This window comes from Fundulus heteroclitus, chromosome 15 (assembly GCF_011125445.2).
Source record: "Fundulus heteroclitus isolate FHET01 chromosome 15, MU-UCD_Fhet_4.1, whole genome shotgun sequence".
NCBI lineage: Eukaryota > Metazoa > Chordata > Actinopteri > Cyprinodontiformes > Fundulidae > Fundulus > Fundulus heteroclitus.
Window position 1 is genome coordinate 24,890,688 of NC_046375.1, and position 12,494 is coordinate 24,903,181.

Sequence of the window (12,494 nt, forward strand, 5' to 3'; positions counted from 1 at the left end):
GCCCTCCACTATAGCCCGAGTGACTGGTGGACCCCTCTTCACCATCACTGATTCAAATAAACTCCGGGTGCTGGGTTCTTTACACTAAGATATGACATCCATTCTCTGAAAGTCCTTAGGACCGTTAGCAAGACTAGAGCAGGTTATCGTAACTCTTTATTTTGCCGATAGTAAGTCTCACATCTGCACCTAGAAAAAGAAGATGTATATCCTAACTTCTTCAGCCACATTGTAATTTTAGATCTAGATCACCCCAGCAGCTCCTTTTAGATCTTCCTAATTCTGGATTGGTCTTTAAGGGACATTGTGTTTTTTTTTCCTGTAGCATCCCTAAAACTATGCAGCAGCCGTTTAGTATTGATCAAGTGCGTCCCCGTTTTTTTCTTCCCTTTTTTACCTTGAACATCTTGTTTTTATCAGATTCTAATGACTGCACACGTTTAGCTTCTCGAGTAATGTTTCTTTGGTACATCCCTGCACAGTTCTTTACATCGTTCTGTAAATTCCTGTTTTTCTTTGTTTTAACTTGAACATTTTATTTTTATCAGAATATTCCTTATTATCTATTAAGTCATTCTCTTCTTCTATAAAGCTTAACTTTAAATTTACCTTCTTTTTTTCCCCATTTTTCCATTTACAACGCAGGAGTTCAGTCTCCTACTTTGTGTTACATGTGAGTTTGTATCATTTTCTCTTTTAAGAGGGTTGGAAAGCAAATCTGAACCAGTTTCTCTACTCTTCTGAATTAGAGCCTTTTGCCTGACACTGGGGTGGAGGCCTAAATTACAGCTATGTACTAAAAAGCTTTTACTGGTGGCAAAAGCAGCAGGTAAGTAGTAATTTCCAGGGAGAAGTTCCCGGCCGTGCAGGGTGGTCATAAACTCTGTAATCACAGCAGGTTTTGAGACTCACAGTAGCAGAACCAGAGGCTGAGATTTATGGTCAGGTCTTTGACGTCACAGTCAGGCACATGAGTGCAGGCGCAAAAACTGGATTCATAACCAAAAACAAACAGAAAAGGGGATTTCAATACGGTCAGACTCTTCGTATTTATAAAAATCTAAAGGGTGGCACCTTCGGTCTGTGTAAAGGAGCTAAAATGTTTCACCCACAAAGTTGTAACCTTCCTTGCCGTTTGTGGGGAGACAACAAAAGAAAGACTGTGTCGCAGCGCGCACATGATAATCACACAGCACAGCCTCCAGCGAGCTGCCGCCTATTTTTTCCCTCCATGGATTCGTCCCTCAGCCTGAACTCATCAGAAACGGACTTATAAACAGCCAGCCTTCATTGTTACAGGCCGAGTTCCTGTCTTGAGCCTGTTAACAGAAATATGTTCAGATGAGGACTGATTGCCAACCTTTATGTACTGTAGCTGCAGTTCCAGCTCAGCTAGTGCCAATGAGGCACCACAAGGGGGCGGTGTGGCCTCATTTTTTAATATTCAAGCCAAGCCTAAAGGTCTACTACAAGGGTGTCATGTTAGTACATGTGCTTTGGCAGCCAAGTGTTTCCTCCAGGCAGCGTCTGACCTGCAGCTACAAGTTCCTCCTCACACTCGATTGTTGTAGTCGCTGAAACGGCTTTTCACTACCCTCAAGTACTCGTCAATCATGACAAGTGAAAGTACCTTCAGAAAGATGGCTTCCCTGTCAGAGAAGTTCAAGTTCGCCTAGATCATGTAATCAAACGAGCCTTTGTTTCCAGCATCGTTTCGTAGACGTAAAAAAGATTTATAGAAAGTACTCTAAGAGCTTTATTAGGATCTAATGACTGATTAGGATCATTGTGGATGTTAAAAGTGGTTAACAGTGAATACTTTCCTCTCTAGCTTATAACTATGTTGAAATGAAACATAGTTCCAGATTCGCCTCTCTTTCTCGTTTGTGAAAAAGCATCTGAGCATCAAGTGTGTGCTGCCATGCCAACAATCCTGCTCTACAGCACAAACATCTCCCTGCATGATTTTAAGGAGCAGCATTACAGCAATTGGCTGGTCGCCCTAATACCTTGATGCCAAATTACATATTTGTGTATTTTGATCTAATGCCTACATGCCATGACAGGATTTGGCAGCCGGTTAGTTTAATCGTTTAGAGGGAAACAGAAGGAAGTGTGAAGAATGCTAAAAAATTAATGGAGTATTTGTCTTGAATCTCTGAGCGGTATCAGCGGCACTCGGGAAGAAGCGGCGACAAGATAAACGCAGGCTGAATATCCGCTGAGCTTCGCAGAAACACAAAACACTTTGTTACGTGAAACGTTCTCCTGTTGAGGCATTGGTCCTAATACCGCAGGGGAGGAAAAACACTCCGGGAATTTTTCTAGCGTAGCCAGTTCCTCTTTCACAACCATTCACTGGCATTGCATGGATTGAAAGTGGAAACTTTGACTTTCCTCTTTTCCAGACTATTTACCATTCAGCTGGGTGAATAAAAGGGGACATTTCACAGAAATTAAACCAAAAGGGAAAAAAAAAATTGGTGAAAAAAAACTGAAATAGAAAATTACAAAGTACTTCCTATTACAAGAAGCTCTGGTTTAAAATAAATTACAATTTTCCAGCAATGCCATCACATCCACCTCGAGTATTTTCGCTTCTGCTTCAGGACCCCTCAGGGGGCCATGAGCTGAATTCTGCTCATTTCAGATCACTTGTATTTCTTGATTAAATTTGGACACTAGCCATGTTAAATGGACATAAGTAATTGAAATAAAGGGCTAATAAGAACCGACAGCATGCGTTGCTAAGCCTGTAGCTTTATTAGAACGTGGTGCGGGTCCATTCTGGGCACTCAGAAGACAGTTTGTTTGTATAAGACTGTTCCACAAAGTAAAAAAATAAATAAAAGTTCTGTGGTTTTTAGGGAAATCTGAGGACTACGCGCATGTCACAGTGCTTGTATTCTGAATAAAGCCTGGTGCATGTAAATGTACGTCATGATCGGATTAACTGATTTAGTGCACATATAAACGATGTATCTGGATCATCTTTTTTATCTGCAATCTGTAAACATTTCAAGCAGATCAAGGAATTTGGCCAACGTAAACATAGCTACCTGAAGTTTGCCATAACCTTTTTTCACTATCAATTCTAACAATTTCCCTTTAGGAAGGCAACAGGCTGCCGCTTGAGCATCTTTTTGGACAAAAAGGGATTATGATCTTAATGCCAGGAGAGCAGCCTAATCTCCGCTATGACGATGTAAACCGCGGTGTGTGCCAACAGGCTGATGTGCCTTAGTGGTGGATTAGATTCAGTCTGAGTCAAACATAGCCGTACAAGCTGGTTAAACATGTCTCTTCCCTTCAGGTGTGAACGTGTTTGTGCGGTGGATGTACCTTCTCCGGTGGAGGACCTCAGGTGATTGTCTATATCATTCGCTTTCTCTTCTCTGAAAAGTAAAAAGAAGGAAGAAGTTCAGACAATCGTGACAAAAAAAAAAAAAGAAAAGAAAAAAAAGAACTGTGAGCAACGTATCAACTCTTTCATTGGCTTCCTCTTTTCTCCTAGAAAGCATTCGATAAACGGTACACGGCGAGCCAGGGACGGAATACGGCTCTGAATTATTCAGCAGTGAACTCTACACTCCTGCGCGTCCTTTCTAAGACAGCTGAAGAGGCTTCGGTCTTCGGCACGTTCCTTGGAGGATTGAATGACCTGAGAAAGGCTGCGGCTGCACCGGGATTCACTGACACTCAATCCGGGCTCAGAGGAGCGAACAAACAAACGCGTGACAGGCTCGTCACTCAACACTGTGCTCGAACAGTAGCGCCTGGCGCTGAAGTCTATACATTCATGCTAGCAGATTAAGTGGAGCCAAAAGACAGCCAACAATAAAGCATTAGAGTACATGCCGGGTTGTGGCTTGGAATGTTGTTTTATAGACCCATGTGCTGTAAGTCATTTTGCTGGGACCGGTTCTTAGTGGCTACAGGATCATAGCTAGAGGCAAATATTCATGCCAGAAAATTAGTTTATATAAATATTTTAAAATGATCAGATTAGAAACATCACCTTAACGTTATTTCGCATTTTATCACCATGGGATGAGAAGTGACATGGTCAAACTGGAATAAGACAATAGATGACAAAATGAAGAACTGCCAGTATGACTGAACCATCACAGCGCTGCAGCAGGTGCTGTTCAGGGTTCCTAAATCACTTAGCAGTCCACAATGCACATGAGATCTACACTGATTTCATTTTGATCAAACTCAGGATGTCGATCAACTCGCAGCTCTGGCAAACCGACCAAAACGGAGAGCACAGAGTGAATCAATGGTAAAAGCAGATAAAAGCATTTGCTGTACATCCAGCCATTAATTCATTGTCATGTGCAGCTCTCAGACCGTTGACATGGAAAAGATTAGAACGATTAGAAAATGAAATGATTGTTTCTGACAGTTTACACAGGCAGCTTTTAAAATCCCATTTACGGCTTGCAGAGCGTAGTAAAAGTGTCCCATCCTTGTTTTGCCAAACAGTTGAACAGATATCACTAATAGTATAACAGTTAATATGCTTTATGTACCATTGTTTTAGTTGAGCAACTGTTTTTAAATCATAATCGCTTATCTTTAGTGTGCCACTGTGTGCTTACATTTGTCTGTCAATTTGCTGATGCATAAAAATGTTCCTACTAAGGGACAGGTACAGAATCATTCTATACTAAAGTATGTTTCAAAACAAACATGAATGTGGCGCACAAACAAAACTTTTTTTTTTTTTTTACAGAGTAACCAAATATATTCAGCAGCAGCCATGGGTCATTTCTGCCTTTCTGGTCATTTTTCATAATATATATCCTATATCCACCATGGTGGAGGGGTTTGAGTGTCCCAATGACTCTAGGAGCTAAGCTGTCAGGGGCTTTATGCTCCTAGTAGGGTCACCCAAGGCAGACAGGTCCTAGGTGAGGGACCAGACAAAGCGCAGCCCTCACCCGGCCCCACTCTGGAGCCAGGCCTGGAGGTGGGGCATGCTGGCGAGTGCCTGGTGGTCGTGCTTTTACCCAGGGAGCCCGACTGGGCACAGCCCAAGAGGAGACATGGGTCCCCCCTCCAATGGGCTCACCACCTGTAGGAGGGGCCAAAGGAGTTGGTTGTGTTGTGTAATGGGTGGCAGTCGAAGGTGGGGACCTCTCTGGCGGAGAAGGAGCCTGAGCTGGTGTGCGAGGTTGAGAGGTTCCTGCGGCATCTGCTGTGAAGCGAGAGCTGTACTGGTCCATTGTGGTGAAGAGAGAGCTGAGCCAAAAGGCGAAGCTCTCGATTTACCGGTCGATCTACGTTCCTACCCTCATCTATGGTCACGAGCTTTGGGTAATGACTGAAAAAACGAGATCCCGGATACAAGCGGCTGAAATGAGTTTTCTCCGTAGTGTGTCTGGGCTCTCCCTTAGAGATAGGGTGAGGAGCTCAGTAATCCGGGGAGGACTCAGAGTAGAGCCGCTGCTCCTCCACGTCGAGAGGAGCCAGTTGAGGTGGCTCGGGCATCTGGTTAGGATGCCTCCTGGACGCCTCCCTGGACAGGTGTTCCGGGCACGTCCCACCGGGAGGAGGCCCAGGGGAAGACCCAGGACACGTTGGAGGGACTATGTCTCCCGGCTGGCCTGGGAACACCTTGGGATTCCTCCTGAGGAGCTGGCCCAAGTGGCTGGGGAGAGGGACGTCTGGGCCTCCCTACTGAAGCTGCTACCCCCACGACCCGACCCCGGATAAGCGGAAGAGGATGGATAGATGGATGGTGATCAACTAGAGCGGGAGGATAGGTTGCTATGGGACCAGACTTTTTTCTGCTCTAATTTTCAGCTTCAGTCTGGCTGCACCATAAGCTGTTATAGTCGGCTACATTAGCCACCAAGTAACGGAAGGAGTGCGCTGGTTTGCTTCATTGCATCACAGTTCAGTGGCTGACTGAGCCGGCAGCTGATCACCATTTTCCTGCTAATTTCGCACCGCAGTAGAACGGAGCGTTGCGAGCTTTACTGACCTTTTTTACGTTGCCCTCAAACACTAGTGTCACAGCATTGGTTTGTAGCGTTAGTAGCATATCGCATCTTTCAGCATTTTGTTTTTCAAAACTGCCTTATAGGAAAAGTCGCTCCTAACAATTCTTTTGCTGGTCCTGTCAATAGAGAGGGTCGCATGTTGTCCTGGCTGGACTCGACATGTTAGCTGAGCGTAAACCTCCAGCAGCTCATCGCTTTAGGCAGATGAGTGCCTGCAGGGCGGGTAGTGGCAGTGTCTCTGTTTTTGCAGCGCTGCAGTCAGAAGAAATGAGACATTGAGGGCAAATGTGAATGGGTCACTTCGTATCAGTTTTGACACATTGAGCATCTTTTGAATAATCCATTTTTTAAGTAACAATTACATCGAGATATCGATTGTTTTGACAACACAAACATCCAGACATCCTTCCATTTCTCCGCTTTCCCAATCCTCTGTCCTTTTTTTCTGTCTTCTGCACAAATCAAACGTTTTCCTTGCTTTTCCAGCCAGACATTTAGTACCCAGAAAGGTCTTTTATATAACCAAGGATCTCATGTCATTTCAGATCGAAAGTTATAAAAATTCGCACCCTGCCAACAGTTGGTGAGCCAGTCGCTCATCCATGCAACCTTTCTCTTCGGTCCGGCTAGTTATCCCAGCGAGTGAGCTGCTCCGTGAAACAATAGTACATTCAGCCATGCAGTCAGCGTAAGAGCCAGTCAGTTGGTATATTAAGTCAGTAAATCTGACAATCATCCCAGCATGTGGTGGAGCCAGACAGCGCAGGGGGAGATGCGTGCAGACGTCTAAAAAATAAACATGTTTTTCAGGAAATGGCGTTTGACAGCTACGGTGGAATTTTCCTTTGACCCCAAAAAAGGAAAACACGCGCGGTGATACGGACGCATTGGCCACTCGTAAAACGGCGCAATGATCCGAGCTGGGTTCCAACATTTGTTTTTCATCTGGGACGAGGTGATCCGGGCAGATGAGACGTTCCGCAGACTGAAATCTGTACATCTGCCTAGCAGCCAAGCACTGAATGAATTATCCAAATCTTAATCACATTGTTTGAGCTTGTTTAACACAACAAGCTTAAACCATTAGTTTACAAACGATCTGTCTCCCTGGTGGCCAAGAAGACATCAGTTATGAAAGCAGGAAGCACCCAAATATGAATATGTGGATCTCTTGAGAAGAAAGGAGCCACACCTACATAAAAAAATAAATTGTGTTGTATTAAAAGCAGCCATCTGGTTGCTGATTTGGGAAGGAGGCTAATAAAGCTTCTGGGTGGAGAAAACATTGAGACACGTCAGGGGTGTGATCGCAACAAGTAGTCAAATGAAAGCAAAAGTTGATTTAAAAAATTTCTAAAGCATAGAGAACAAAACACAGGCAGGACCGGGCTGAGGAGGGTTAACGAAGATCTGTTGAAGATCAGCCGCTTCAAATTAGGAACAGCCAACAAGATGGATAAAACTAAATATTCACATGTAAATGGATTCAGTGGATGTCAAACGTTTAAAGTATACAACAGAAAACGATGACTCAGGGTTCATGGGGTAAAAATGGACCATATGAGCAAACATTTATGAGTCATTAACAGGTTCAGATGTTTTCAACTGATTTATTTAAAATAAACTGGTATTAAACAAAATTGTTACAGTGAAAAAAAAATGTAGCTCATACTCCTCAATGATTTATCTGATCTCTTTCATAATTACATTCAAATCTAACTCTTCTGCTAATTCTGGGTTGTTTTTGTGCCAAAGGGTGTTGCGTTTACTACCGAGTATAAAGAAATGGACACAGAGGTTAAACTATTAAAAACAAAAACCAAAGCATAATATTGGGGTCAAATGGTTTCTAACCTGGTTTAAGTGAGCTGGAAGTGACAGGAAACCACTTCTTCAATTGTATTACAGGTATCTTACTTTAAATGTTTCTACCAATAAAATCGAAAATAAAAAGGGCATTTAGGCAAAACTAACCCGACTCTGGGCAGATGGATGTAGTTCCGCAGAGCTGCAGCTCGGCGGAACGAAATCTATCTGCCGAGAGTCAGGTTAAGGCAAAACACAGTTTTGTCCATTTGTGTAATTTTGCAAGCTAGTGTTAAGTGTAACTAACATTAAACACTCTCAAGCTCTTGGTGTGTTAAGCCAAATTCAGAAAGCTATTTTAATTTAAAACAACACCCCCACTCAGGTAAAGTGCTATTGCAACACGGTGATTTTAGGAACTTAAAGGAAAGGAAGTCAAATGAATCTCTTTGCAGACGAGCAAAGAACACAAATGCACAACGTGTGCCTTAAACACGGCATATAAAAAAAAAAATACACTTCCCCCCTCCTGATTCCCTTTATCTTTTTTTGTTTTTTTTGCGACTCTAGTGGCTCGCTTTTTTTTTTTTAACACAGTAGGCTGACAGGAGGGGGGAGGGAGGGGGTGGAAGAGGGGGAGAGACATGTGGCAAAGGACCGCGTGTCGGAGTCGAACCCGGGTCGACCGCGTCGAGGACTGAGGCCTCCGTACATGGGTCACGCTACCCGCTACGCCACCAGCGCACCCCTGAAATACATATTTGACAAAGAAAACCTACCCTATGTCATTCCTCCTAAATGTATTAAATCAGCTGTTTAGTGTAAAGTTTAACAAAACAACTCTCAAAACCATTTGTGTAAAAAAAGAAAAGTGAAAAAAAGTGAAATGCTTTGTAAGATGAAAACCCTTCAGGTATGAAGTCAAACTTCTGAACTGTTCTAACTAAGCTTCACATCAAAACATGTGGGCCTTTGTAGTTTATTTCTAAAAGATGAGCTGACCCAGCACACGTGGCCACAAAAAAAAAAACCTTCACCAAACAAATCTCATGCTGCATCTCTGCAAAGGGAGGAGTTTGGAGATGTGCTATGCTAACGTTATCTAGCGTTACCTTTGTTTTGATATGACCCCTTGATAATCTGGCTTCTAACCTCACAGTTCCAGTTAACCTCGTGCAGAAAAAGCTTACAGATGGAGGCGCCTGAACGTCGCAGTTCTTAATGCATCATGCAAGACTCAGGCAGACCTGATCTCACCATTTTCTAGTCCTTCCCCGTCTTACGTCGCCATGCTTCCCACCCCTAAATATAGAGAAAATAGCAAATGTTTTGAGAGTTTGATCATCATTCCAATAGCTGCCTTGGGTTCAGGGAGAACATAACAAATGCAATGAAAAAGGAATAAAGAGGGATAAAAAAATAAATAAAAATAAATCACACAATGGGCTTGTAGACTTCCAAAACTTTGTGTCTCGATCCAAAAAAAGTGGTTTTCTCCTCAGTTATCTCCTCTCTGTAATTCGCAACAGGAGTTCTGAGCTGACAATGGGGACGGTGACACAGCTGCTGCTGCTGTCCGCAAGATTGAACCACAAATCAATTATTTTACATGAATGAGCATCGTGTCAGCCACTTGAAAACGCACTTCTCCAGCAGGAGTCCTGGTCACGCAAGAACAGCTGGTGTGTTGCTGTGGGAAGCAGGAAAGAGTGAGCTCAAGCTTAAAAATCAGAGCGCAAACACGTTAAGGGAGCGAGGATGGGTGGAGACACATTTCTGTGCACTTCAGAGACGGGTGAACCTTTAAAGTGAAGTGGACGGGTCAAGAGGCAGAAGCCCTGCTATAGTGGATGAATTTGTTTTGTGTGAGGAGTTGTTATTCTTTTCTGCCTAGCAACAGTGGATGGATGGATGGATGGATTCATAACAGCTCAGTGAGCTGTGATCGGAAGGGTAATCAGGGACGTTTCCTATCTCTTTTCATTTCACAATTATGTTTGATGACAATAAAGAAATTCTCTTCTCAGGAGCAAATATGCTAATTTTCTTCAAAACACACCGCCCCCCTGCATTTTCTACATGACAAATGCGTGAAGCAGGAAACCCGTGAGCCCACTCCCTTAGATCAAAAAGCTCATGTTGCTGAACAAGCACTGTGATGTGTTAGAGCTGTGTTAATTTCCTCTGTTCTCGTCCTGGTGCAGCACTGCTTCCTGTGTGTTAGTGCACAATTCTTCACCATTACCAGGATATTTGAACAAATATCCTGGTAATGGTGTACAAAAACAACGGCACTGCCTCGTGGGGTTGGCTCGGTTTAGATTCCCGTACATCATAAACAAAATGATCTCAACTCCTACCAGAAAGTTACGTATGCAGAGCTCCGAACCAGCTGGACTGGATCTGCAGTTTGTGGAATCTGGTCCAGCCGATGACTGATTGAAAAGGCTTGCTCCACAATGCCGTGACGTGTGAGGAGGTGAAATGATTTTCTCTGGTAAATATTGGTGTACACAACTCAAATCACTTAAAAATCTAGAAACTCACTGGGCGGCTGTGTGCCTATATTCCGTTCTATTTGAATCTGGCTGTGGATTTCCTCAATTACATACTTTTCTCCACCAGGGGACTGAAATTAAGACACGTTGTTTAGCTATGACATAATCTAACTTGTTTTTTTGGATTCACAAGCTTATTATTTTGATTCACAACCAGAAATGTGACTCATTTTATATACTGTATATAAAAAAAAATATATATCTGACTGCTAATAAGGAAAAAATGGAAAACCGAGCTCTACAACAAATCTCACCATCACAATATAAACACATCTGTAGTACAGAAACTGCACAGGAAGTAGTATTTGTGACGCACTTTTTACTGAAGGTCAACGAGCGGCGTGGGGACATTGTGACAAAAAAAGGAAGTGCCTTATTGTGATCCAAATCATTAAAGGAGTATTCAACCATACTTGTTCAAACCCTTGTTGTTTTTATTTCATTTAGATCTAAGATATACCAAAGTTTTGATTGAAATAACACACATTTTCAGGCCCATCTGTCCAAAGGTCCAAGCTACGTAAGGAGTTTACATCCTTAACCTGTCCTATAGCTAAAAAATACAAAGTGGAGAAAAATTATAATCCTAGTAATAATGTACATTGTCATAAATAATTGAATGGGAATATGTTCCTCTGTCCCTTGCGTTCTGGGGGTATCGTCTTAAATCTTGGTAGCTCAACACGTTCAGCCAATCTGGGAGTGTGTGATATGGGATGATGTACTGAAGGCCACTTGCAAGTTATGCTGATTACCAAATAAGTCGAATGGGAGAGCAGGTGTGAAGTGGGTGCAGTCGAACAGCATTCCACAATGATCAGCGGAGCTGCATAAAACCATTAGTGTGTGAAAAGGCGCCAACTTGGATGTGCCAGATTGCTGCACATCGTTTCACCTCCTACTTTACTTTTTAAAAACTAGCAAAAGTACTGCCAGTGTTATTATGTTTCCTGGAGAGAAAAGCTGCTGCTAGGGTATCAACTATTGTGGGATTTTAATGCACAGTCACTGCCTGGGGGCTTTCTGAAAAATTAAGAACTAACAAAGCCATCCCTGTATTAGAGTAGCTGTCTCATAAGAAGGCACCTATATTTTCTACATTTAAATTATTACAAGCCCAAAAGATTTTTTGTAAATGATCGTGCTCCTACCTCTGGCTATAGGGCTAAATCAAACATTTCTAAATCTAACATTTATAGCTAATCAGTATGCATTTGGAACCACTACAGAGTCCAAAAACAAATATTAATGAATGTAAATATGAATACATTGGCCAACCCTTAATGAATAAAAATATAGAGCTGAAAACACACAATTGCACAACATTTTAGCCAAAGAGCAGCTACAGGTCAAAATGAAATAAGGAGAAGCACATCTGAACCCTGTGAGAAATTTGTCAAACCAGTAAACATGTTTAAAGAGTGAACCTGAGTGTGGGAGAGCAGTATTTAACAAATTATTGAATAATGTTAAGCCAAAAAACGGTGAGGGTGCCAGTCACAGAAAACTGCACAGACATTCAGCAAGTTGAACCCACTTCTGCCCTGGAAAGCAGAAGTGGGGAGAGGTCAGGATTCTGTGCTGTTATTGTGTTCCTCAGTGATATACAGTAAGTGTGCCGCAGTCTGACACAACCTAACACAAAGAAACACAGAGCGAACCAGATTGTGTCTTGGTCCCACTCATTTCTTGAAGAGTTGCTGACACGAGTGACCTTTCACCTCTTCTTCTAGTTCAGGACGGCTAAAGGGACGTTTCCGGGATAGCTGTTTAACTTTATTGTCACGTCAACATAACGTGTCACATGTTATTTCCCGTTGTATATGAACAGCCCTTTGTTGACCTTGGCAACTTTAAAGTGCTTTAAAAATAAAGCTGATATAAAACAGGTATGTCCAATGAACTTTGTTCACTTTTATAACTTCGTAAAACGCAGACCATTTTATTCCTGTGATACGGCTTCTCTACAGGTACTGAATAACCAAACACTACTTAAAAAATACATCATTCTCACTGAAATCTAAATTATAAAAGCAGGACAAAAATAAAAATAAATGAGTTAATAGAAGAATAACAAATGTAAATGCTTTTAGTGGTTTAAGCGTCCATTTCCTGGAGA

At 42.5% G+C, this 12,494-nt stretch overlaps 1 protein-coding gene across 3 annotated transcripts in view; it reads right to left on the minus strand.

The window, feature by feature from the left end:
• The window catches only part of fam49a (family with sequence similarity 49 member A), a 42,617-nt gene that overhangs the window by 12,427 nt on the left and 17,696 nt on the right, over window positions 1–12,494 (minus strand). For all 3 annotated transcript variants that reach the window (XM_036147068.1, XM_012878103.3, XM_036147069.1), the window contains exon 2: window positions 3,343–3,395. The gene's annotated coding sequence lies outside the window, so the exon portion shown is untranslated. The remainder of the gene's footprint in view (window positions 1–3,342; window positions 3,396–12,494) is intronic.